Source organism: Triplophysa rosa, linkage group LG19 (assembly GCF_024868665.1).
Source record: "Triplophysa rosa linkage group LG19, Trosa_1v2, whole genome shotgun sequence".
Lineage (NCBI taxonomy): Eukaryota > Metazoa > Chordata > Actinopteri > Cypriniformes > Nemacheilidae > Triplophysa > Triplophysa rosa.
In genome coordinates, this window is record NC_079908.1 from 14,370,847 (window position 1) to 14,396,893 (window position 26,047).

At 38.5% G+C, this 26,047-nt stretch overlaps 1 long non-coding RNA gene across 1 annotated transcript in view; it reads right to left on the reverse strand.

Moving 5' to 3' along the window:
* LOC130570221 (uncharacterized) overlaps positions 1–25,506 on the reverse strand; it is a 50,066-nt gene extending 24,560 nt beyond the window's left edge. The window contains exons 1-3 of the long non-coding RNA XR_008964936.1: positions 25,392–25,506; positions 25,217–25,289; positions 21,711–21,788 (exon numbers count right to left, since the gene is read on the reverse strand). This is a non-coding gene — a long non-coding RNA (uncharacterized LOC130570221). The remainder of the gene's footprint in view (positions 1–21,710; positions 21,789–25,216; positions 25,290–25,391) is intronic.
* Between the last annotated feature and the right edge of the window lie 541 nt (positions 25,507–26,047).

The following is a 26,047-nucleotide window of genomic DNA, read 5'->3' on the forward strand; positions in this document are numbered from 1 at the left end:
CACCTCGTGAAATATGTAGCCTACGAATTCCCATCAGATTGCGTTAATATGCTGTATATTTATACATATGAAAGATACAGCGTATTAAAATATGTTAGATTGAAAGTCGTGCTGGGTGACACAAAAAAAAAAGCTGTGCTGACTGAAAAAGGGGAAATTCGTGTCTATGAACACGAATCAATAGATTATATTTCGTGACAATGTCACGAATTCCCGTGAGACTGTGTTGTTTATTTAAAACAAATTTTCTGTATTTTCATATTTCAGCTCTATTCTGCTGGCCCCAAAACCGCATTCTTTTGCGAGCCGCTATAAACAGCAATCGAGTCGTTATGCTCAAAATAGCTGCAGTTCAAGGTGAAATCTGAATGTTTGTATTTCCATGTCATTTATGTACATAAATGGTTGATAGAGTCCTGGAGTTTTATATAGCAAACAGATGTCAGGCTGAGCACAGAGCATTTCATAACACCTGCTTGAGTAAACAGAGGCCTGCTGAAGCCTGGAGATCGCTCGCTGCAGCGTCTATGGAGAGAAAAGTGAACCAGACACTTTGCCTTGCTTAAAACACGAAAACTATTTGCCATGTTTTCAAAGTGTTCCGATTGAATTTAGCTTATTTGTTTGATCCCCACTGGTTTCTTGGTTTTTTAAGCAACTCAAAACAAGATGTATATCTTACTCTCATATTTGCTTAGAAAATATTTCTTGTTTAAGGGTGATTTTGAAAAACGTACATACAGAAAAAAAAACAGTTTAGTATATTACTGCAGTGTGTGCTGCATGAAAACACATTCTATGTTTATGCACTAAAATCCCAGACAGCGTTTTAATGGTTATACCCTGGTGACGGTTTGTAGTATAAAGATAAAAATAAAATTAGAAAGCTAAGACTTTCCTCCCATAAAACTAAAATTGTGTTTACAGGTCAAAGTGACTGCGACCGATCACATTTTATCTCACTACATTGTGATGTCGATGGTACATGGTTTGGCAACGGCACTTAAAGTGTATCTCTCCAAGCAGACATGGAGCCTGATCACTGCTTTATTCTGTGTCCTCCTTTACCACAATTGACTTGTCATGTATTTCACAGCTAATTAGGCCTTTACAAATGAGGCCCATGCCCACTGATAAGGACGCTGCTAAATTGACCGTAAATGCTACCATTTAATCAGACACAATGACCACCCCTGCAGCAATAATCAGGATGAATTAATGCTGCTCTTCTGTGCTCAGATGCAATGGGAAAACCACAAGAGCTGTGACTAAACAACAACACAAATATTGTGTTGTCAAAGGCGAGGGGATAATAGGTGAGTGATTTTTGCTTATGTTTACAAATGCATTCATTAAATGGATTTGATCAATTAGAAACATACGGTAATAATCACATTTTCTCCCCTGCTCAGTATATTAGAATTTAACTTTCTGTTTGTTTTAATTAAGAATTCTCTTATCTCTACTACTTTACTATTTTACTAGTCTTTTCTGAATAGGATTTCTTTATCAAGTCTCTAGTTTGTGAAAATGTTCAGAATGGTACAAAATCTCTCTTGAAGGAACACAATGAGCCCTTTAGCCCCCAAAACAGAGCTATCAAAGTCTCTTTGTCTCTGTGAGTTGTTGGGATGACACGCTGCTGCCAGCTTGGCAGTATTGCTTGCTATCTTAACCCTTAAAACAACAATTTACTCTATCAGCTTTAACTCAGGTGTTACCAGAATTATGGACTATTGTCAATTGTTTAGAAAGAAAGCAATGTATAAAACAACAGTGATAATATTATAATTTCAAGGTCAACAGGTCGGTCATCAGTAAAAATTAGTGATGGTCAATCTTAACTCCATCGTATTGCACTTTTAAAATTGCAGCATATAAGGAAGTTGCCAAAGTCATGAAAACAATGTTAGTGAGTTCTCTATCATTCAATAAATTCCCTTTAATGCAGCGAAATATATTTACCTCTGGTCAATCAGGACAAAATGGACCAAGATTCTCAAAAAGGCTGAGTTTGCAATTTACAGAGATAGCTGGTATTCCGTCTTCCTTTTCTGGAACAATACAATCGCTGAAAATAATAATCATTATAAAATTGTAGTGAAAACGCTTTGCCAAAAGACCCTGAAATAAATACAAAAAAGTTTTAAGTAGTAAATTTAGACACATAAACTACATCACCAGCTGCAGATATCATTTAAAGGTCTTTAAACCTTTAAAATGTCAAATCTAGTTCCGCTTAAGCACAGCACATTATCTATTCAAGTTTCCCATTAATGACAAGTGTTTTTTTAATCACTGTAAAATCTGATCCTAATCTAATCTAAGTGCTAATCTCATTCTCTGACTACAGGGGGATCGGCTACTGTTCCTGCTCTGTTTTCAAGTTGGAATGACAAATGAAGTGTTCCTTTCCTTTTTTCCCCCATGTTCTTTTTCTGTCAGCGGCTTCGTCCTTCATTCCCTCAGTGACAGGGAGTGGTGAAGGACGCCTCGACTAGCTGACACTGCATTTCCGTCTGCTGCCGGCCTGCCTGCTGCCAGGAGAGCTCACACTGCCTGCAGGCACTTGATGAAGAAAAGGAATCGATGGAGTGAAGAATGATGAAGAAATGAAACTAGGAGACAGACAAGCTGCAAAAACGAGTGTGCCACTTTTGCTGTGTCAAAATACGTTAATTGGACCGAAAGGGAAACCAGTAATAGATTACAAAGCGATCTGTCTCTTTAAATGCCTTTTTTTAAATTATAAAAATGTATAAAAATGACAAGACCATAAAAAAGTAGAAAGTCAATTTTGCAATGCACTAAAATGCTAAATAAATGTTTACGGTGCATTTAGTGTTTTTGAATAATGGATGCATTTTGCAAGAAAAGATGAAAAAAAATGAAAACAGACACATGATTCAACACAATAACTCTGGCACAAAATCATGGTATTGCTTTCTTTGTAACAAAGTGTCTCATTCTGCCCATTAGAATTTTTTTCTGAATAGTCTTTTACCAAAAGGACAATAGACTTATCAAGCACAACAATTTTGCCATTAGTCATTAAATATTGCATTTGCGTAATGCAGTATAATATCATATCCATCTCAACTAGCGTAGTAAAAATGGCATTTTAATGTTTACTGCGCTGTTTGGATTCCTAGATTATTTGAGTGGTGCTACAATTCATATAACAGGCCCATTCATTCTGATGGTCCACCTCAACAATCATTACCGTAATTATCCCGTGATGCACTTGCAAAATGACGGATGAATGAACAGAGGTTTTGGCTGCTTTCTGGCTGCTAGCCAGGCAGACGTGGCATATTCGTCTTCATTTTGCCATAGTGTTTGATCACAGCCCATCCCCGAGAAAACCCTTTCAGTGGGCAAATGCCAGTAATTCCGAGCAAACACAAAACATTACCTTCAGAATCTATTCATTTCACAGATGTTTTCCACGTACTGCCTTAAAAGTTACTCACTTTAGGCCATTTCTAAATTTACGGTAATACTCAAGGAATGACCTGTCTGATGGACCGGGGGCAGTTCTCAGTCCTGTTTGTATAACAATTTTAGTAAATAAAACTCACATTTGGTTCATATTTCAAGAAAATACAATTTTTTACTACATACAGAATCGCTCTTGTCTTTTAAAACAGGATAAGAGGACTATGAACATTTGGAGTTGGAAGCACCAAATATGTGCACCCCAACCTCTCCATGTCCCATAAATATCATAGCGAATACCTTGCACATTGAATCTTTAATGCAGGCGGTAAGATATTATACCGCACCGATACACATGTTCAAACGATGGGTCAAAATGACCCTGCTACAGGGATTCCTTTATTTCCTGCACAATTGATTTATTTCACATTATTAATGAACTTTGCTGCAGCTCCACTTGTCAGGGCTGCTGTGCAGAGGTCAATAACCAGAGGAAACTTGATGTTAGTAGATCCAGCTTAAGTGATTCTGTCGTGCTAACGATTCAATATATCAGGACAAATGTCAGGTGCTTTTAATATGTTGATTCACCACCTCTAATCTGCATAAGCGCTGGGCTCGGAGAGATCCACAACCCTGCCGAGCCAGGAGATTTATAATGCCTTGCAGAAGTTCCCTCTGGTTTCAGTAAATATTTGAGGTAGCAGGTAGAGGTGGCCAAACAGAGTGAGAACTTTAAGAATTTATCCTGTTAGTCTAATAGTAGCACATTTAGGATTAGAAGGAAAATGCTGTTTACTTTGGTTTATTATGATCAGGGCTAATAGCCAATTATGACTGGAATAGTGAATACCTTTAAAACTGAACTTGAACTGAATTATAAAACAGCAAGCAGCATTAAAATGAATTGAAATTACAAGAAAAGGAAATCGCTTTTAAAGTAGAAAAGGTAGGCCTACGTTTGTTTACAGTAAGGTTGTATTTGTTAACGCTTGTATTAATCCTTGTTAATATTAGTTAACGTCAACACAATTATTCATTGTTAGTTCATTGTGCATTAACATATGTTAATATATCCCTGCTGTCGTTCTGAAACCTCGTATCTCCATATTTCACGTTTTTTTTCCATAAATCATTATTATTAGTCACCCTTTGTTTGTCACTTGGTTTTGCAAAATATCTAACCAATAAAAAGTAAAAAAAATTGCTTGTCAACTTTGACAACACAGTATGTAATCATTAAAAAAGTACTGCGTTTGTCCATTTCCTAAAAAACAGCAAATTTGGACATAGGATGTTTCAGAAGGACAGCGACGATATTCAACTTTTAAATTTTAAAAACTGAATTGATGTTGAAATTAACATAAAATAAGATTAAGAAATGCCAAAGAAGTATTGTTCATCATTAGTTCATATTAGCTAATGCATTAACAAATACAACCTTATTGTAAAGCGTTCATAACTTTTTATTCCAGTTCAATATCAATTTTGTTACTTTGTCTTATCAATTCAATTAAAATTGTAATTTAACATCCTGTTGGTGTGGCCAAATGAATCCAAATTCCAACTCATGAATTTAAATCATGGTAAAAGAAACTTGTTTTTATTACTATTAAACTATTACTATAAAGGCTGACAATGTATTGTGGCTTGTATGCATTTTGTGTACTGTTAATGAAGAAAAGAAAGTCTGAAAGAACTCGTTCAGCTGGTTGGCCTGGCGACTAAACTACATTTCCCATGATTCTCTACAGCACAAAACAGCTAAGAAAAAAATAGCATGCCGAATAGACTCTATGCACGATTGCTTCCGCGTTTTGTCTCAGCCAGCTCAGTTATATGCGCTGGTAGTGTCCATAGGTAACAATGATGTTTTTCACTCAAGATGCACCTCGGATTACGGTCAACGAAGTGAGTCAAATTATCCAAAAACTATGTCATACATCGATAACCAAAAAGAGGAAGGGTTTCAGGCTATCCGTATCAAGCTACATCCACAAATTAAATAAAATAAAACCAAGTTAACTTTTGCACTTACTTGAGGCTTGATCACAGAGGCAGTCAACAATGCTCAGCAGTAGTGCTGTCAGTAGGCTGAAATTTGAAAGTTTTTTTAGAAAACATATCCTTATTGCTTGTTGACAGATTACCTCAGCCCTATGAGAGCGGAAGTGGCTTAGCCAGCTGAGATTTTAGCAGACGTATGTCATCACCCTGCGTGCATAGAGTCTATTTTGCATCCTTGCACGGTTCATTTTGTTGCAGTACTGCAACTCGTTTAAAAATATCGCTCCATTTATATTACTTACAATAAATAACAACAATTATTTTAAAAATGCTCTTTCACATTGAGACAAGCTTTCTGAAAACTTTTCAATCATCTAAATTCGCCTGATATTTGATAACTGATTTGATGTAATGGACAGCAGTAAAAATTCTATAACTGTAAAGTCATCCAATCAGATTAGGAAAGTCTCACTTTGCCAAACCGATCAAAGTGTGCAGAGATTTTCTTGAAGAGCCTGGGAGGCAGCCACGTTAACACCAAAGGTGACTAAACTGCTGGCTGCAGTTTTCTGGTAGGTTGCAGAAATCAGTGCAATGGATTTGCAGCGAGAGATTTAGTTGCGCCTGGCAGAGGTCAGTGTATTGTGTATTCTGTGCAGTCAATAATAAAGTAAGGACTTATGCCTGTTGAAAGTTAATGAGCAATCACAAGGACCTTGGAAAGTCATTTGCATCCCTACATTGGCTGTTCACTTTGGCTCTGAAAGGGCCCAGGGGATCCAGAGTCATCGGATTGCCACAGCAAGCAGGAACGAGAAGATAGACTTGTTGCAATGATCCCGAATGGCTCTAAATGCTAAAGGATTATCCATGTCAAAAATCAGACGATATTGCTTTTTGGGAAGTTTCGTTGCACAGAACGTTCAATGCTGATCTCAGCATAACATCCAGTACAAGACAATTAGGAGTCTGCAACTTTCCAAATTTTCAACAGTAGATCATTCGAGAAAAGTTGTTCAGACCAACATTGTCAATATCGTAAGCATTAATCGTAATGCTTAAAACCTAATTTGGTACTTATAAACATTTTTTCTCACACATTCTTTTCACGATTAATCAAGACAAGCATATTTCAGCTGTTTAAAAAATCAAAAGCAGTCAAGTCTGGACAAAATCTAAATTACCCACAGTTCTGGGTTTTCAAGGGTCTTTGTTACCGCTCAGGGTCAGGAGAAACAATCGGCAGGGTTGGTGGAGGGTGGGTAGTCAATTGAAATATTCAGCGTGTCCTTGAAGTCAACAGCCATCACTGTGCATGCATGAAAGATTCACTTTATCAAAGGGTGGCACCCTGCCATACCACACTGGTCATGTAATCTACATCACTGGTTTCACATCAACGGTGTGTGGATGTAATTTGGGACAGGTTTGTTTGTCGGTCTGATCGTCTGGGTACGGATTTCTTTAATCTTTGGTACATTTCAACCTAGTCAGTTAATGACAGCATGGCTTATTGCAACTCTACTATATGACTATACAACAAATTCATCATAAAAAATGTAATTAACTTGCCAGTAGGACCCAAAGTTGAAAAAATGTAGCAAATATTTAATGAAAGAAAGAATAACCATCATATTTAATTTGGTGTTGGTTAAAAAAAATACTGCATCCCAGTGTCTTTTATTTAATGATATTTGTATTGCAAGGTGCTTTAGGTCTGTAAAATGCAAAACTATATGTGTAAGAGAGAAAAACAAATCTCATTACTTTTCCTTGTGCTATTTTTTCAAAACAGTGATGGAATATCAGGGTAAGAAACGGATTGTTTCCCAGCCCGCAACCTACAGGCCCTTTTCTAATGTGCCAAGGCCATGCAGCTTCTAGCTTTGTAACGGTCGAGTGCGTCGCATTCCTCCCCTCCTATTTTTAATATATCTGTATAGAGAGAGTAGATCCTACACTGTTCTGACAAGAGACAAATGTTTCATTCAAATGTGCCTTTCGCATATTGTGGAAGAAGTAATGAATTCCTGTGCTCCAGCGAGCCCAGTTCACCGTGTCAAGTCTGCGCAAGGTGGAACCCGACTGCTACAGCAAAATTAAATTTAATGTTCCAGCCGCCACTAGAAAGGTGCATAAATCAAGGCTTTTGATTTGCATGGACTGTTGTACAACCCCATTCCATGCACGCAAAAATAAACCATGCCTGGAATATGATGTCAGCCGGAGAACAAAGCAATCTTTGGATTCCTAATAAAAGCGAGCAAGTGACAGAAGAGTTTTAATTTTCGCTGGTATTACGCCGCTCCGATGTCAAGCATGTTATTAAGAATCCAGACTGTATGCTCATTTTGTTTTCAAAAGAAACAGATCAAAAAAGTTTTTTAGTGTTATTTTGTGTTTGGGGGAAAACAAGCATGATCATTTTCTCAGAAGTGATTTGTTTAAATCATTATATTTACACGGCTCTATTTGGGTTAGTTATAATGAGAAAATATCATAAATTCTATCTCTTATAATAAAAAAGATAAGGAATCACACAACTTTGTCAAAGCTTGACAAGTTGATAAACCAAGACATGACTAAATACTGTGCATAATGTTGTGCCATTGTTGCACTGATGTAGAGATATAAATTTCAAGGTCCGGTGTATGAAATTTAGCGGCATCTAGCGGTGAGGTTGCGAATTGCAACCAATGGCTCACTCCCCCTCCCTTTCAAAGCACTACGGTGGCTGTCACAGCACTTGTCGTCAAGTTTTTTCTTCTTTGCCGAAGGAGAAAATGTATTTACGTGCTCTGTAGAGCAGCTTGTCCGTTTTGGGTTAGAAACAACATGGTGAATTTACATTTACATTTAGTCATTTCGCTTTTATCCAAAGGGACTTACAAAGAGTTCAGGGAGCAATAAGTGATATGTCACACAGAAGCAAAAATACAATAGGTGCTAATACAAAGTTACTAGTTTCAACAAAAGCTAGACCACTACCTGTTGAGAGAAAGAGAGAGTTTTTTTTTTTCATTTGTCTGTCAAGTATTCACAGAAGAGATGGGTTTTAAGGAGTTTTTTTAATGTTGTGAGAGATGTGGTTGACCGAACTGAGTTAGGAAGAATGTTCCATCAGGAAGGAGTTGTGAAGGAGAATGAGCGGGAAAGCGATTTACTGCCCTTATGAGAAGGCAATACAAGACGCCGCTGGTTTGCTGAACGCAGGGTTCTTGATGGGGTGTAGGAGTTTGAGGGTGTGAAAGTATGCCGGTGCAGATCCAGTGATAGTCCTGTAGGCAAGCATTTGTGACTTGAATCTGATACGGGCTTCAACCGGTAGCCAGTGGAGAGAGATGAAAAGGGGTGTCACATGAGCCATTTTGGGCTGCTGGAAGACAAGGCGTGCTGCTGCATTATGAACCAGCTGGAGTGGTTTGATAGCCTTTCAGGAAGACCAGCAAGGAGAGCATTGCAGTAGTCCAACCTTGAGATTACCAGGGCCTGGACAAGGAGTTGTGCCGCATGCTCAGTGAGATAGGGTCTAACCTTTCTAATGTAGAATAAGGCATATCGGCATGACCGCGTTGTCTTTGCAATATGATCATTGAAGGACAGCTGTTCATCAAATATGACTCCGAGGTTCCTGGCTGTTTTGGAAGGGGTGATGGTGAGATCGTGTTGCACCGTGGGGTGTGCCGGAAACACGAGCAGTTCTGTCTTGGCAGGGTTCAGCTGGAGGTGATGCTCTTTCATCCAAGCTGAGATGTCTTCTAGGCAGGCTGTTATGCGAGCTGCTACAGTGGTATCGTCTGGGTAAAACGAGATGTAGATCTGGGTGTCGTCAGCATAACAGTGATACGAGAAGCCGTGTGCCCGTATGATGGGTCCCAAGGATGTCGTGTAGATGAAAATAAGCAGCGGTCCAAGCACCGATCCCTGAGGGACCCCAGTGATCATGTGGTGAGCAGTGGACAGCGAGCCCCTCCATGACACCCTGAAGGATCTGCCGTAGAGGTAGGATTTGAACCAGCGGAGAGGAGAGCCTGAGATTCCTAGAGTGACAGGGTTGCTAGCAGTATCTGGTGATTGACAGTGTCAAACGCTGCAGATAGGTCTAGCAGAATCAGGACCGAGGATTTAGATTCCGCTTTGGCTAGCCGCAGTGCTTCTGTGACCGATAGCAGTGCAGTCTCAGTGGAGTGGTTTGTTTTGAAGCCAGACTGCTTGTCATCCGGTTTGTTCTGGTATAGGTAGGAAGACACCTGGTTGAAAACTGCCCTTTCAAGTGTTTTGCAATAAATGGGAGGAGAGAGACAGGTCTGTAACTGTTGGTAGAAGAGGGGTCCAATGTGGGTTTCTTAAGTGAATGTAACAGGACCCGCAGTCAGAGCCGATCCTTTCTATACGCAAACTACGCAAGTTGCGTAGGGCCCCTGCACCACCAGGGGGAATCCTTGAATACCAAATCAAAAACACTATAATGTAAACAAAACACGGATTAAACTTTCTGCCACACCACTGTATTTCGTTTGCTCATGATAATATGTATTTTTTGTGTCATCATATTTAGAGAATAATTGATGTGTTTTCGTATGCTTAGCTTTCTTGAGTAAACTATATTAATCATGTTTTATTTTTGTTAATCACTCATTTGATTAGTAAAAATCTAGATGGTTCCAGAGCGATGTGATACTTTAGGTAAAGGATTATTTACATGTGAATCAAAATGTGAATTTAATTTTATACATAATTGTTCTTACTGTCAGTTTAAGGTTTTTTGTATTTCAGTTTTAATTAATTTAAGTGTGTTAATTGATTTATTATTTTTATTTCTCATAGTTTACATTTATGCTTATGTAATTTTAACTATTATGACAAGGGCCTCACAATGGTTTGCATTAGGGCTGTGCAAAAATATCGATACATGTAACTATCGCAATATTTTTTTTTTTCAATAGTGTATCGATAGTGATACATCTACTATCGATATTTTTTTTTTAAATCATGTCATATACATACGGCCAAAAGTAAGTGGAAGCGAGCATGGGGAAAAATATAAGAACGCTTGGAGCTCTCAGAGCTGATGTGTGGGTGTGCTTTGTTTTTCAAAATAAGTCATGGAGTAATGAGTTATATAAAATAATGCTGTTTGTAGGCTTCGCAAGTCATGACACAAGTCACTTGGCAGTGCATTAGACAAAAAGTTTATTAAGAAAAGTAACAATGACATTCATTGTGCTTTCACGGATGTGACACCAGCGCATTTACAGCACGGATGAAGCAGAAGTTTAAACTGCCCACGTTCATTGTTTTAACTGTAATGCACCACAACAGCCAAGTGACTTGCGTGACCCACCTTATTCCCCTGTGCTACCCACTTGAGGGGTGCAATCCACAGTTTGAGAACCCAAACCTCTGATCTAAAGGTCCATGCATCGCACATCATGGCCACTCTGCAGAGGTAAGGGATGTTTTTACACTTATCCTTACAGAAAACCCCAGGTGGTGCACAGCATGTTGTATTTCTAGCTCTACTCTTTACATTTTCTATTTAAAGTAGTGAAGTGAAAGTGACCTATTAGTCAGATATGGTGACCCATACCCGAAATGTGACCTCTGCATTTAACCCATCCAGAGAGTAGTGAACACACGCACAGCAAGTGGTGAACACACGTACACCCGGAGCAGTGGGCAGCTATTACTGCAGCGCACGGGGAGCAAGTAGGGGTAAGGTGCCTTGCTCAAGGGCACCTCAGTCGTTACCCGCCGGCCCTGGGAATCGAACCGGCAACCTTCTGGTCACGAGTCCGACTCTCTAACCATTAGGCCCATCTGTGACCCATCTATCGTGATATTTATCGTATCGGGAGGCACTTGGCAATACACAGCCCTAGTTTGCATAGGGCCCCTTGACTTCTAGGATCGGCACTGCCTGCAGTGTATGTAGACAGAAATCGCTCATTCTAAGGTAATAAAAACATAACGCTTCATTATGTAAGGTCTTTAAACACCTCTGGAGCCATAGTTATGTATTTTATATTGCATTTCTGTCAATAGAACCACCGGTAATACTTTAGTATAAGGACCAATTCTCACTATTTACTAGTTGCTTATTAGCATGCCTATTATTAGCATATTGGCTATTTATTAGTACTTATAAAGCACATATTCTACATGACCATATTCTACTTCCCTAATCCTACCAAATACCTAAACCTAACAACTATCTTACTACATTTACATTTATGTCCTCCTAAAGAATTAAGGGATAAGTGTCCACGCCATAGCGTTTTTGCTGCAGCCCTGGATAAAGAGGTTCAGGTGTAGCGCCTCAACCCTACAGTTAAAGAGATTATCAACAATAAAAATAATCCAAAAAATACATTATGTCGCAGCCACGATGAAAAGTCTTGCCATTTTTTGAACAATTTCCCAGAAAAGGCTTTTTATTGTATAAGCGGGCAGGAGCCAAACGGCCCGGTGGCCATCCTCTTAGCCTCTGATCCCTGCCCGCGTCGACCCGATCTGCAAACTCAATAAATGCGATAGGAAAGATGATTGGCTTTTACATTAAAAGCCATATATTCTGATGAATTTGTCTTTTTCGTATAGTTGATGTGCGTGTTCCTAGATAGAACAAAGGCTCTGAGTGCATCAAGGTATAAAAGAAGACACAAAAGCGGAGGAAAAAAGCAATGACAAAATGCAATATGACAGTCATAGAGACTGATGCTTTGTCGATGCCGGCTAACAAATAGAAATAAAGACATAACACAGAATAACATTTAAAGGCGGGGTGTCCGATTTCTCTTAGCCGTTGTTGATGTTCAAATCACCAAAACAGACACACCCCTACCCCCATCTTTCTCTTTCGTCGGTGCTCGGTGCAACAAAAGTCCATCCTGTGCACTGTGCACCTTAGTGCTGATTGGCTACAAGGTTGTTTTGGAACTTGGCCCGACTTTTTCTAAACAAGCGTAATTCGGAAATCGGACACCCCGCCTTTAAGAGTGACATACGTAGAATCAAAATGAACTTAAAGGGCTAGTTCACCTAAATGGTTGGTTTGCCAATTACACATTTATTTAAATACCTTTTTTCGAAATTGACACTATAAATTTGAACTATTTCGGGAACCTAATGACAGTATGTGTCTTTATTCTCAGTAAAATCAGACAGACAGCTACATGAACTCATCCTAAAACATTTTGATTTGCACTGGGAGGCTTTTGTCATGATAAAATGAACAGATGCCACTTTGAAGCAGTGTTCTCAATTAATGGCGAGTCTTAATTTGCAATGTACAGCTATAAACAAACAAATTTATGCCGTCGTCTTTATTGTTCAACGGAGAACTGCAGTTCAGAGTCATTTTATGAAGGATGCTGGATCGGAGAAAGTGGCGAGCGTTGTGAAACCGCGTGCACATCTGCGTGTACGGTCGCAATGCAAAACCGTAACTATTCATGGCCATATGTCCAAACAGAGAGTGCCATCTCAGAATGACAGAGCTGTTTAATGGCATTGGTAAATGGCTCACTGAAGTGAATTCATTAAATAGTTTACTGTTGCAGTATCAAATGTGTGTTTTGTAATGATCTTAGGCCTCTTTAAGCTGATGAAATATATTTAGGTCTCCTGTTTGTTGCTGTGCTTCATCACAAAGAATCAATAAAATTAGTAGCATCCAAAACAATACGCATATCTTTTAACTTCTAGGAGTTTATCTATTCTCTTAGGACAATACTGGGGTAATACTTTTAGCCATTGTATGTACTGTATGCAGATGCTTTTATCCAAAGCGACTAACAATACACTTAAGATATACTGTACATTTCGACAACCTTTGTGCTGCTAACGCAATCGCTAACCAACTTTGCAACAGAAACACGTTCCATTCAGTTGTAGTGTTTTTATATAAAGCTTATTATAATAAATACATTCTAACCATTTAAAGGTCCAGTGTGTTATTTTTTGGAGGATCTATTGACAGAAATGCAATATAATACACATAACTATGTCTTCAGAGGTGTATAAAGACCTTACATAATGAAGCGTTATGTTTTTATTACCTTAGAATGAGCTATTTCTATCTACATACACCGCTGGTCCCCTTGCATGGAATTCGCCATGTTGTTTCTACAGTAGCCCTAAATGGACAAATTGCTCTAGTGTGTTTCGTACATACGTTATCTCCTTCGGCAAAGAAGTGAAACTGTGACAACACCTCGGTCCCTTGTCATACGCCGTTGTGCTTTGAAAGGGAGGGGTGGAGTGAGCCGTTGGTTGCAATTCGCAACCTCACCACTAGATGCCGCCACATTTCATACACTTGACCTTCAAATACCAAAAAACAAATGTAATTATCATTTAAAAGATAACTTTTCCAATTAAACATGTTCCAAGGTGTGCTCAAAGGAAGGTTGTGTCATATTTAGCTCTCTTCTTGAGGAAAATTTGTCCCTAAACTAAAGCACACACACACACACACACACACACACACACACACCTGTACTTGTGAGTCTAGGGCAAAGTCAGGACAAGAGCCCCTGTGGGAAAAACACACAAACTTCGTCCTGCACTGACTCAAATCAATCCTACTGCAAGGCAAGTGCTACAAGACATTCCTGTTTCAATGAGCCCAGAACCCAAGAACACCAGGAAAAACAAGTACAAACCAAAGAGAAAGAAAAATAAGAGGTGGACAGAAATAAAGAAACAAAAAAGAAAGAAAACAACTTTTCAGCTCGCAAATGAAACAGAAAAGTAATCAATCATGCTCCAGGCATTTAATTCCTGGGCTGCTGTTCTAAGCAGAGAAAGAATGAAATGGAACAAGACTGGAATATGCAAAGTTGTGCGCTCTTTCACGAGAGCTGCTGGGAAGGGATACGAGTTAAGAAGAGACAAATTGACATTCTGGGGGAAAACATAAAGGCCTGGTAGACGTATACTGTCACAAACACTAATTAATCACAGTGCCGGCAACTATTTATCATATATTAATGAGATTGTCTCTTTGCTTTGGCTGATCCGGGATTCTTCCTCAGCAGGACAGGCTTTGAAAGCCAGACTAAGGAGACAAATCCAGGACTCAATTAATCTTACAGCACCTCTGGTCTTACAAGACAGCAAACAGACATTAAAACCGTCCATAACACACATGGTGATTTTACAACACTTTATCACCCAAAGTATGAAGATGTATAGAAAGTATATCAAAGTCCAATAAGAACACTAAGTTTATGCCTTTTTAATTTATTTGTTTGAAAGTTTTGTTTAATAGAGAAAGCAAAAAGTCCTGCAAGAAGATAATATCTCATGATGCTTAGTGGTGATGAAGGATTTATACTATTATATATCTCAAATCATCCTTCCACACTTTAACCTACCTAACAGACGAGCATTTCGCTGCTGTCCTTCTGAAACCTCGTATCTCAATATTTTGTGATTTTTTGCCATAAATCATTACTATTAGTCCCCCTTTATGTTTGTGACTGGGGTTTTTCAAATAACTAACCAATAAAAAGTTTTCATTTAGACATTCGAGGTTTCTGAATAACAGCAGCGATATGTTTTTAAATGCTGATGTCCCCGTTAACTAGCAAGACATTCTGGGTTTTTTATGACTATTTTTGTCATAAACACCATCATGGTCACCCAAGCTTAAAGGGATAGTTCATCCTAAAATGAAAATTCGGTCATCATTTACTCCGCCTCATGTTTTTTAACCCTGTATACATTTCGTTGTTATGCTGAACACAATAAAAAGTTATTTGAAAGAATGTTTGTAATCAAACAGTTCTGGGGCACTGTTTTTAGGTGAACTACTCCTTTAATGCTGGTCCACCAATCATATCAGCATCTGACCAGTATAAACCAGCTCATCCCATATAAATTTATGCTGGTCTTGTCGACAAAATGTGCTGAGATATGTATGTATTACAACACGCTTGGGGTTACTTTAAACTGCTGTACATGTGAATTTCATGAGAGACATTAGTATAACCAGTAAAAATTATCAAAGTTATCACATACATTTATTTTTACACCACTAAAGTCAAAAATGTTAAACAAGTGCTTTTGCAGTCCTGTATACATCTAGGAATCCTGATTAAATGAAAATTTGGAATGGTCTCTTAACCTTTTCCGCAGCTGTATTTTTAATATATATTTGTGGTAAACAATCTAATGTTCTTACACACTGTATGTGTTTTGAGGTACGTAGTGCACCAAACCACATATCTCTAAATAAGAGACATGGGCATATTTAGCACAAAACATCATCAGCAACATCAATCAAACTGAGTTTAAAAATAAGAAAGTAGGTCATAGTTGCTATGAAGCTGTCTCCGGTCTGTCTTTTAGTTTCCATGGAGCTTACGTCCTGGCCGCTCTGCTGCTACACCACTGGTTTAACTTAAATGAAGACTCATCTGTCAACTGTCAAGGAATTACAATGTAGATATCCCATAATGCATCATTCCTCCATATTTCTTACTACCATTGCCTCATCTCATCATTCTAAGTATTCTTTCTAAGTGTTTCCATCATTCTAAGTACGCCCCAGGAAAATTTTTTCATCAATCTGGCCCTCGTGTTGTTGTGTTTGGGATCTTTCATTGCTGAAAAAATTGATTGTAAATAATATTTTTATGTGAAAACATGGTTCACATGTCCTTCATGCAAAAATATTGTAAGAGGCCCCAGATATAAAACGATGAATAAAAAATAATTAAAATTTGCTGACTAGTATATGTAAAAAACACTCCAAATAGCAATGTTGTTATTTTATGTCCGAGCAGCATATCAAAAAGTCGAAAGGAAAATCAAGATGGTCACAAAACACTATCATAGGAAGTCCTGTACAAAAAAATGATAATTTTCTTGCGTCATGCAAGCTGATACAGTTGTAAGCATTGCCTTATAGTCTGTCCTGTTTGGGGGCTTTAACTCTCTACAGACAACATGACTGCCTCTTCATTTCCAGTGGTTATCTGTAGAGGCCAAACCTGTGCATTGGCTCGGCAGAAATGTTTATCACACTTTGGGCATTTATAAACTGAGGGAGTGCATTAAGCAGAGGAGGCTGTCACTGCATGCTGATGGAAGGAGCTGCTTTGCTTTCCAGGCTGTATGTAGATCAGCGCTGGGGTCAGTCAGCCCATACACTCCCCTTAACACTTGCTACATACTAATACAGGGAACAGCGTGGAGCACAAGATATATGGGCCATACCTAACCTACCTAACAGACGAGCATTTCGCTGCTGTCCTTCTGAAACCTCGTATCTCAATATTTTGTGATTTTTTTGCCATAAATCATTACTATTAGTCCCCCTTTATCTTTGTGACTGGGGTTTTTCAAATAACTAACCAATAAAAAGTTTTCATTTAGACATTCGAGGTTTCTGAATAACAGCAGCGTCCCCGTTAACTAGCAAGACATTCTGGGTTTTTATGACTATTTTTGTCATAAACACCATCATGGTCACCATCATAAAGGGATAGTTCATCTGAAAATGAAAATTCGGTCATCATTTACTCCGCCTCGTGTTTTTTAACCCTGTATACATTTCGTTGTTATGCTGAACACAATAAAAAGTTATTTGAAAGAATGTTTGTAATCAAACAGTTCTGGGGCACTGTTGACAAGTAGGAAAACATCTACTATGGTAGTCAATGGTGCCCCAGGACTGTGTACTTTCCCACATTCTTAAAAATATCTTCTTTTGTGTTCAACAGAACAAAGAAATGTATACAGGTTTGAAACACCTTGAGGGTGAATCAATTATGACAGAATTTTCATTTTTAGGTGAACTACTCCTTTAATGCTGGTCCACCAATCATATCAGCATCTGACCAGTATAAACCAGCTCATCCCATATAAATTTATGCTGGTCTTTTCGACAAAATGTGCTGAGATATGTATGCATTACAACACGCTTGGGGTTACTTTAAACTGCTGTACATGTGCATTTCATGAGAGACATTGGTATAACTTAAAAATCACCAGATAAGTGCTTATATATACAGTATTTGAGTTTAAACCACCCAAGATCGTGACGACCGATACGCATCACTGGCACAACCTTGCTTGCTTGCAAATTCAACTAATAATTTCTCTGTTCAGCTAATGATATTATCAAATATGTCTTCACTTTCAGCGGCCCTCACAGTTTATTGTTGTATTTCAAATAAAAATCATTAATCCGACTATCAATAACAAATAACTGAGCTGCAGTTGAAGGTTAGTAGATTACCATTTTTTTCCCCTCACACCTTCATTTCCTCGAGAAAGCAGCCATAATTCCATAATTGCACGGCACAAAGAGTTAATATACACAGTGATGCTAATGAAGCGAAACTCATCGCCCCCTTGGCAGAGGAGACCTGCTGTTTAATTACCTTTTAAAAAGCAGTTTGATAGTTGCATGTAGGGAACTGCTTTTCCAAAGGAACAATGACGAGCCTGTTGAGAGCAAGGGTTTGTCTTTCACATCAAACTCCAGTCGACGTCTTTAGGGACCGAGGAAAACACGTGTAAAGACTTTCCGAGCAGCACGAGCCGGGCTTGTCGTAACCTCGTCTTGTTCTTCGTCTCTCACAGGTCACGTTTAATGCCTCCCATTAAATGGACAAACTCCAGGACAGGGATTAAATATGAATCTATGAGGAATGATCATAATGAAGCACTCAGAGGGCCATTGGCATAATCGGACATCACGCAAAAAACTAGATCCCATTTCCATCAGTGACCTCTATACGCACACTTATTTATAATAATGGCCCCCGCGTGGGGTGATGACATAATAAACCTGTGATCTCGTGGCCGGCTTTGTCACGGATGTGTCCTTTAATGGCAAATGCACTCTCTAATTGGTTTCTCTACTTCAGGAAAAGAGCGGCCCCGCCCGTAATAGCCCCCCAAAAGAGACGGTGAGATGCGCTTGTGCCTTTGCGGGTCTAAACTGATAGGTGCACTCAAGTCCTTCCCTGCATTACTGTGGTAGAATCCGGGGACGGTGACAGAGATATATCTTTCTCACGTGCCCCATGGGGGTGTCTGATGGCTTAAAAGCAAGATACGAACACAGAAACCCCATCGACCTCTAGACAGAAGATGGGAGCGTATGTGATGGGGCTCAGAGGAGGTGTGGAGGAGAAGCGAGTAATGGATGGGGAATGGGGTAGGTGAGGAGCGCAGAGCTGTCCCAGCAGTCGTGACAGCTGATCTCTCCAAGGGCCCGTTCACAACGACTGTTGCTTTAATTAAGGACAGTCCAAAGAGAGCTTCAGGGATCTTCTGAAAATGTCGCTACGTGCTCGTCCGCAGTCACGGATTTGTGTTTGTATTTGTGATGAAGCGCGCAGGGAGAGAGGAGGGGTACAACCTAGCGTAGTTTATTTCAGCGCAAGCTCCCTTGCTGCGGAGGAATGACTCAGCCGGCTCAGGCATGTTTGTGGAGCGTTCAAAAGAAGCTTGTAGCTGTGTGGTAATGTCAACGTTAATGTTATGATTACTTGGGCCGGGGGCCTTTGATGACACGGTTAATGAGAAGTCTCGGGGTCCGGCCCAGCGGGGTGAAGTTAAGACCTCCCACATCAAACAGTCAAACTGCTGGCCAGCCATCCACCCACATCTTCCATCTCAGTGGATCGCTCTGGAAAAATCACATTTCTCTGGAGAAACTCCCTCCCTCCTCAAGTCATTTAGGCCTCTTTTATAATAATGGAGAATGTTGGTCTGCAACCAACACAACTGAAAGTTCATGGCTGGTTCTGCACACCACATACTTTAGTTATCATGTGAAACAGAAGATAATAAGTTGAGTTTTCATGGCCTTGAAATTGAAATGTCACGGGAAGCGCATGGATTTTCTGACCTTAAAATTTCAATGAAGTAGCCTCAGTGTTATGTATATACAGTATATAGTATATAACAGACTTGCAAATTCACTCTTATTTTGCTGTTTTGTGTCTAAATAAAAAAATAAGGTTTCACTTGTTTATCCTAGACAGCAATGAGAACAAAGGGGAAGAAAATAACCTTCAATGTCTCAATATGTAAAAATACCAACAGAGAATGCTATAGAGACCTTACTTACAGCCACAAGAACAAATGTTTATTTAATCAGCATTTCTAGATGTATTGTGAACATTCCAGTCCAGTGTCTGTTGAATTTCAACAAAATCAAACCTCAGGAGTGACAAAGTCATCCAGGAGCAATGTGAAAGACTGACAACATGACAAGACCTTTTTTTTTAAATACATGTACAAATATTAGTACACATGTTGTATTGCTGAAAAGTGAATATGAACTTGTTTTCTTTGCAGTATTTGAGGTCTGAAAAAACACAGAGCATCTTTTCTCCAGAATGAAACAAAAATGATAATTTTACCTAAACACATCCCTATAAATAGAACATTTTGAAAAAACGAAAATGATCTCTTAATTCTTTCCGCGGCTGTATGGTTAAAAATTAAAAAATCAGTATTAATGATGATATCCATTGATTAAAACATTGCTATTTTAACTTCCATCAATAAAGGGAATTGAAAAGTGTGTTGTTTATTGTTATACCTTCATACTGCACCTGTTTAAATTAATCTGAGATAATTTGGTACAGGCCTTTTAATCATTTAAATAAAAAAATATCATGGCATTGTTCATCTACTTTTTTTTATTGTTATTATTATCATTATGTCTTATTATTTTTTATATTTCAATACAAAATCAATTTTCCATTGATATTTTCACATTTCCATGCAGTAAATACAATTTCAAACATGTCTATTTTTATCTCTACTAAAAATATCAGTAAATTATTCTGTAAACATAACTGAGATTAGAAAAATCTGAGCAATACATTTTCCCCCAGGAATCAATCTAGAATAATTCCTTACAACCCTGTAAACAGCATCAAACTGATAGGTTCATTGATAATGACATTGCTCTAATGTGTTCTATGAAATAATGATCATGCCACTAATTGTGACCATAATTGCATTTAACCCACAGCAGACACTGCCGGTGAGATGTGGTCCATCTCCTGAGACTGGTTTGGAGAGAGAACGTGTCCCTCTCTCATGTCTCCTCATGGAGCGGTACACCTCCTGGGATGCGCTAAGCTCCACATAGGGATTCATCCCACCAAAGGCTAGAAAGTCAAGGAGCGCAAATAATGAAAAAGGGCGTGGGGAAATGGGAGGAGGTGTCGGCAGAACAAATGCCCGGGACTAACCGTGATAAGCCCCCGGATGAGCCTCGGCAGATAAGCATGCCATGTCACTCCTGCAACGCAGGCAAGAGAGTAAGCTCTCTCTCTCAAACACACATGTACATTCACACACACTCTGACGGAGATTGTGCCCTTTTGTTTTGTTTTCAGGTTTTTTTCCAGCCTCCCCTATACGAAAAGTTTACTCAGCTTTGGAATCACATCTCACAGATGGCCGCTCCGTGCAGGAAAAAGCCATCATCACGCAGGGAAAATATTATTGCAGGCCTGACCTCTGTTTGAAAGCGCTCCCATTGAGTGTTTTTATGATTCCCGGAGAAATACCCCCCCCCTGAGAAATTATCATACTCATCAAAGTCCATGATCTGCAATCTGAGTAAACATGCGTCGGTCGTATAATCAAAATGCTACTAATAACAAACAAATGTACGAAACAAACACATGTAACATCACTGAACAGTTATTGTGTTGCACCATTCTCTCTGGGTCACATACAGTAAATATCTTGCTTAAAATGTTAAAATGGTTGCATTCTTAATGTATGTACTTTAATTCAGTTTTGTGTCTTGGGATCAAAAAATGACCCTTTCTTGACATTTGCACCTCTCTGAAGACATAAAAGAGGCTTTTATGTTTGCTTTGAGGAAAATGTCCTTTCTTCTTTACTTGAAAAAACATTCAAGTGATGAGCATCAGTCCACAAATTAACATTAAAGTGAGTTTTCAATTGGAGGGGCTTGGGAAGTCTATTTGAAAACCCAGTATGACAACTATTTCTCCCTCAGAACTGAAACTCATGGGGAAGTGTCTGTGTTTTTTTGCCCTAATTGGACCTTCTACACTATTTATTTCTTACTGCTCCACATGTGTGACTAAAACCAGACAGAGATGGAACAAATTTATGATTTTTTCTGGAGTGTGGGATAGGAGCCGCTGGCTAAGATTACATGACTGCTACGTCTTTGTTTTATGTCTCTTTTCTAGGTGGGAACAGCAAATATCTGTGAATGGCCTGAGTTGATGAAATTGTCTCACCTGTTATGTAAGGTCTGGAGAAAGTGCTATCCACAACCACAGCTAATTCTGTATGGCACATTTATCTTCTTAGGTAGTCTGGCAAAACATAAAATAATGAATACATTATTATTATTATTATTATTATTATTATTATTGTTACTATAATAATAATAATTTTGAAAGCCCTAATGTGCCAGATCCCACTATCTCCCAATTTTGTAGCTCTCACAATACATTCACCACACAACACAAGAATGTCATGCAACAGTCAATATGTTAATTCCTTTGAGTGACTCTTCTTCTCCCCACAGAAACAGTCTGACAGTCTACATTGCTCTGTTCAGAGACAACACTGGCTAATCGCTTGACCTGCCCTTCCAGGCGCAATTGATTTACATGATCAAACCTTAAATCATGCAATTTAGTCCGCTGTCTCATGACGTAAACTTATGACATTTTAAATGAAAAGCATGATGGAAGCAGGATGGGAAATGACATTTCATCTGCAGTACACAGATGTAATACTTAAACAGACTGTTTGACTTGCTACAAGAGGCAACAGTGGCAAACAGAAAAGTAGTGAATTATAGCAGTGACACAGAATATAAGTGTGAATTTGGTTTTATTAGCCTAAATGCTATTATGTTGAGCAATTAAATTAAAAGTATAGCAATATTTAATAAAAATGCTTTTTTTTATTTTTTTTATAAAGTAAAGTGAAAGATTAATTATTTTGTGATCGTTATAATTTTTGTGCTTGATTCACTCACCATGTAAATCTTTTAATTTCAGTAACTTCAGAGCAGATCTTTCAATCGAAATTTTTCTTGGAAGGTTTCACATCAAAGAAGATTAATTCTACCTGAGAAGTGCATTTTACTTGTACTGACCTTCATATAGGGTGGCATATCTTGGAAGCTAAGTGTGAAAGCATTGCACATCAAAATGACATGTTCTTGTAGTTTCTTTTGTAAACTATAGGTGGCAGTGTAAGAAACTGAAAGTGACTTAAATTCAGAAAATATATGGCGCCACAAGCAAGACTGATGTGATTGTGCTGGTTCCATATTCTTTAATGTCAAGATAAATGCATAGCTTTCAAAATCAGCATGCCATTACAAAACCACTATGGCAAATCATCTCAAATGTTATTTATTGACTAACTAAAAACAAACATGGACCTTTATGTTGGCTAATAATCTGGCAGTCCAGTAAAAATATGATTTTCGAAGTTTTCAAATTGAAAAACATTACAAATTTATTTTTAAGAAAATTGGATATTAAATAAATAAAAAAGAGCAATAAAGGAGTAAAATACAAAATAGATTATTTTATAAAATATTTCATTTTGAACATTTCACTGTTAATTCCATTCTATAAAATTGTATAATAATAATGTACTATTATCAGTAGCAGTAGTCCTATTTGTATTATTATTAGGCTATTATTATTATGATAAATACCACATTGCATTAGGAACTGAATTTATCTTTAAAACATTTTGACTACAGTTAAGAAACGGATGATCATATTCTCACCCTTATAACAGATGTACTGTACTTTCTATGGAGACACCCAGTCAATCTAAAAATGAAAACTGTGTATCACAATATTTTTAACAAACTACAGAAGGTGTTTTGAAAAAAAAACTGAATGTCTGCACTTAATATTTCACTAGTTTTAATTTACTTTCTCCGAATACTATATACACCACATTTGATGGCCCCTGTTAAACAACCTGCAGTTGTAGACGGTCGTGCTATACACACATTTTGCGGGGGCCTATTAACCTCCATTTAAATTCTTTTTGCCCTCCCCATTGAAAAGCTCCATTCAATTGATTTAACTTCCATGCATGCAGTGCTTGTCCCCCGTTAAATAAATGGCAAACAATTTAAGTCTTAATTGATTTTTCTCTTTCGCCCCACACTTGGAATCTGTGCGCTGGCACTGTATGTAAATCCTGTTTCAGAAACCATAAAAAAAAATTAAAGCGCAAGGTGACTTATAAGATTTTAAGTGTCTGACCAAAACAAGACTCTGTATAATTAGTTGAATGTTTAGGCTAATGATATTAGGGACGATCCATCAGGAGGACATGAAGGGAGTTACTGAGGGAGGGCTTGTATGAATGGGCAAAAGGGAGTTATGTATGGGGAGGGTAAGCAGCTGCCATGCCATGGGTTGACTTAACCTCTGTCACTTTGATGGCCTTTGTGTTCACTGCCACGCCAAAGGAACAGCAGATGTCCCTGAGCCCCCTCTACACCCCTCCGACTGTGACACGCCCACTTATACAGACACACCCTCCATCCATCCATTTTCTCCCATTTCATAATAAAATTAAAGAGAGCGACCCAAGCATACGTCGTCACACACGTGCAGCTATGAACAGATGTGGAAAACCTACATGCATCATCCTTGTGCTCTGGAAGCGCAGCAGGTCCACTGATACCATCTTACAAATGATCCAGGCATCTGGTGCCCATAGATGCTGTGTGTGATTTCTTTGGCTGAATTAAGCAAGTGCAATAAATAGGACACATTAAACAGCTCTCCCTCCTCTCCGCCCCTCTGCCCTCCCCCCTCCCCTTTACCCATCAATGAAAAAGAAATCCTGTGGTAATGAATGTTAACCAGTCATGAAATTATAGTATCTAAACAGTGGCCATGAAAAGAGCCAGGGCTGCGCAGGGACGTCCACTCAGGCAAAGCTTAATTTGACCAAAATAATTTTTAATACCTCATTGAATCTGCTTCATACATTAGACTCATACATGTGCCAAATTTATTTTCTCAGTGTGGCGATCTGTTGAATGTGAAGAGTAAAAGTATCAAGAACAGACTTTTCTGATTCTGGTCTCGTGGAAAAAATAAAGGTAACACTTTACAATAAGGTTGTATTTGTTAAGATTAGTTAATGCACATGAACTAACAATCTTAATTCATGTTCATTTCAACATTTACTAAAACAATTTCAAAATCAAAAGTTGTATATGTTAACAAAAATGAATGCATAAGAAACAAACAATAACAACTTTTTCTTTGTATTTGTATTAACTTACATTTACACAAATTCATAAATGCAACAAAACAAATGTGCATTAAATTACATTGGCAAATGCATTTACTAATGTTAACAAATACAACTTTATTATAAAATGCAGCCAAATTCTTCCGCACAAGAAAATCGCAAAATCAAACGTTTCAATATACTCAGACTCACTCCCCTCACACCGAAAAGAGAAAACAGCTCTCAAAAGAAGCTCACGCTATGGCTTTTAACCGTAAGGCTCATCCAAATTAAACACCTCTTGCCAAAACCCTGGCAGAGGTTCAGAAGTCAATTTTGATTCAACTGGAGGAAGGATGAGCTGACTTAATGGAATATGTTAATACTTCTGATAGTGGGTCACAAGTGCCTCTCTTATTATTCTAAGCTAGACAACAATGATCGCACTAGAATCCAGTCAAGCAGCTCTGAGATAGCGTGAACTTCTGAACCCCAGACAATGCCACTGTACCTGCCACTGAGGCTCTCTTGGGTGGTCCACAAACAAGGCGAGAGAGCAGGGAGGGCACACGGGGGGCTGTCCCCTAGACAAAAGAGAGGAGAGCATTCATTAAGTAAATTAGCCTTACAGTGCAGACATTTGAAGAGATGCACCGATTCTTTCTCTCTTTGCCATACAAACTCACTCTCGGTTGATGAGACCGAATTGTTGTTTTCTCATTGCCGTCGTATAGTTTCCTGTAAGCCTTTGGCCATTTCACTCACTCCTGGCTGAGCTCAATGGTCACTCTCTCTCTCTTTATTCTCCCTGGTGACATCTCTGTGCTTTCACAGTTAGGAATGTTGCGCTGTGGATTGAGTGCGCTGCTTGGCCATTGGCTTGTAAATGATTTCTCCTGAAGAGAGAGAGAGAGAGAGAGAGAGAGAGAGAGAGCAATGATAATTTGTAACTCGGAGTGCTATAATGGATTCAATTGTGTGACATAATGCCCTGTTCTTGCTTTTCGAATACGAGGAAATCATGCGCTTTAGAGCTCACACATGAAGACATGACTGTCAAGCATTGGAGATTGGTTTGAAAATGGTTTATTTAGTTGTATGTCTAAATAATATCTAATTATGCTTATTTCTTAAATTTACTACATTTTATATGAATATTTTCAGAGGATGTGTTCATGTGAGTGTGGATGTGTTTATGGCCATGACCATGACAGAGCTGAATGTCCGTCACTAAATGTCCAAAGCCTTCTGGATTTTTTCCTGCAATGCCCATGAAAATGTATAGTATCGTGGTGTAGTCATAAGGGGTCATATACCAACCAGGCTTTTATGAGGATTATAA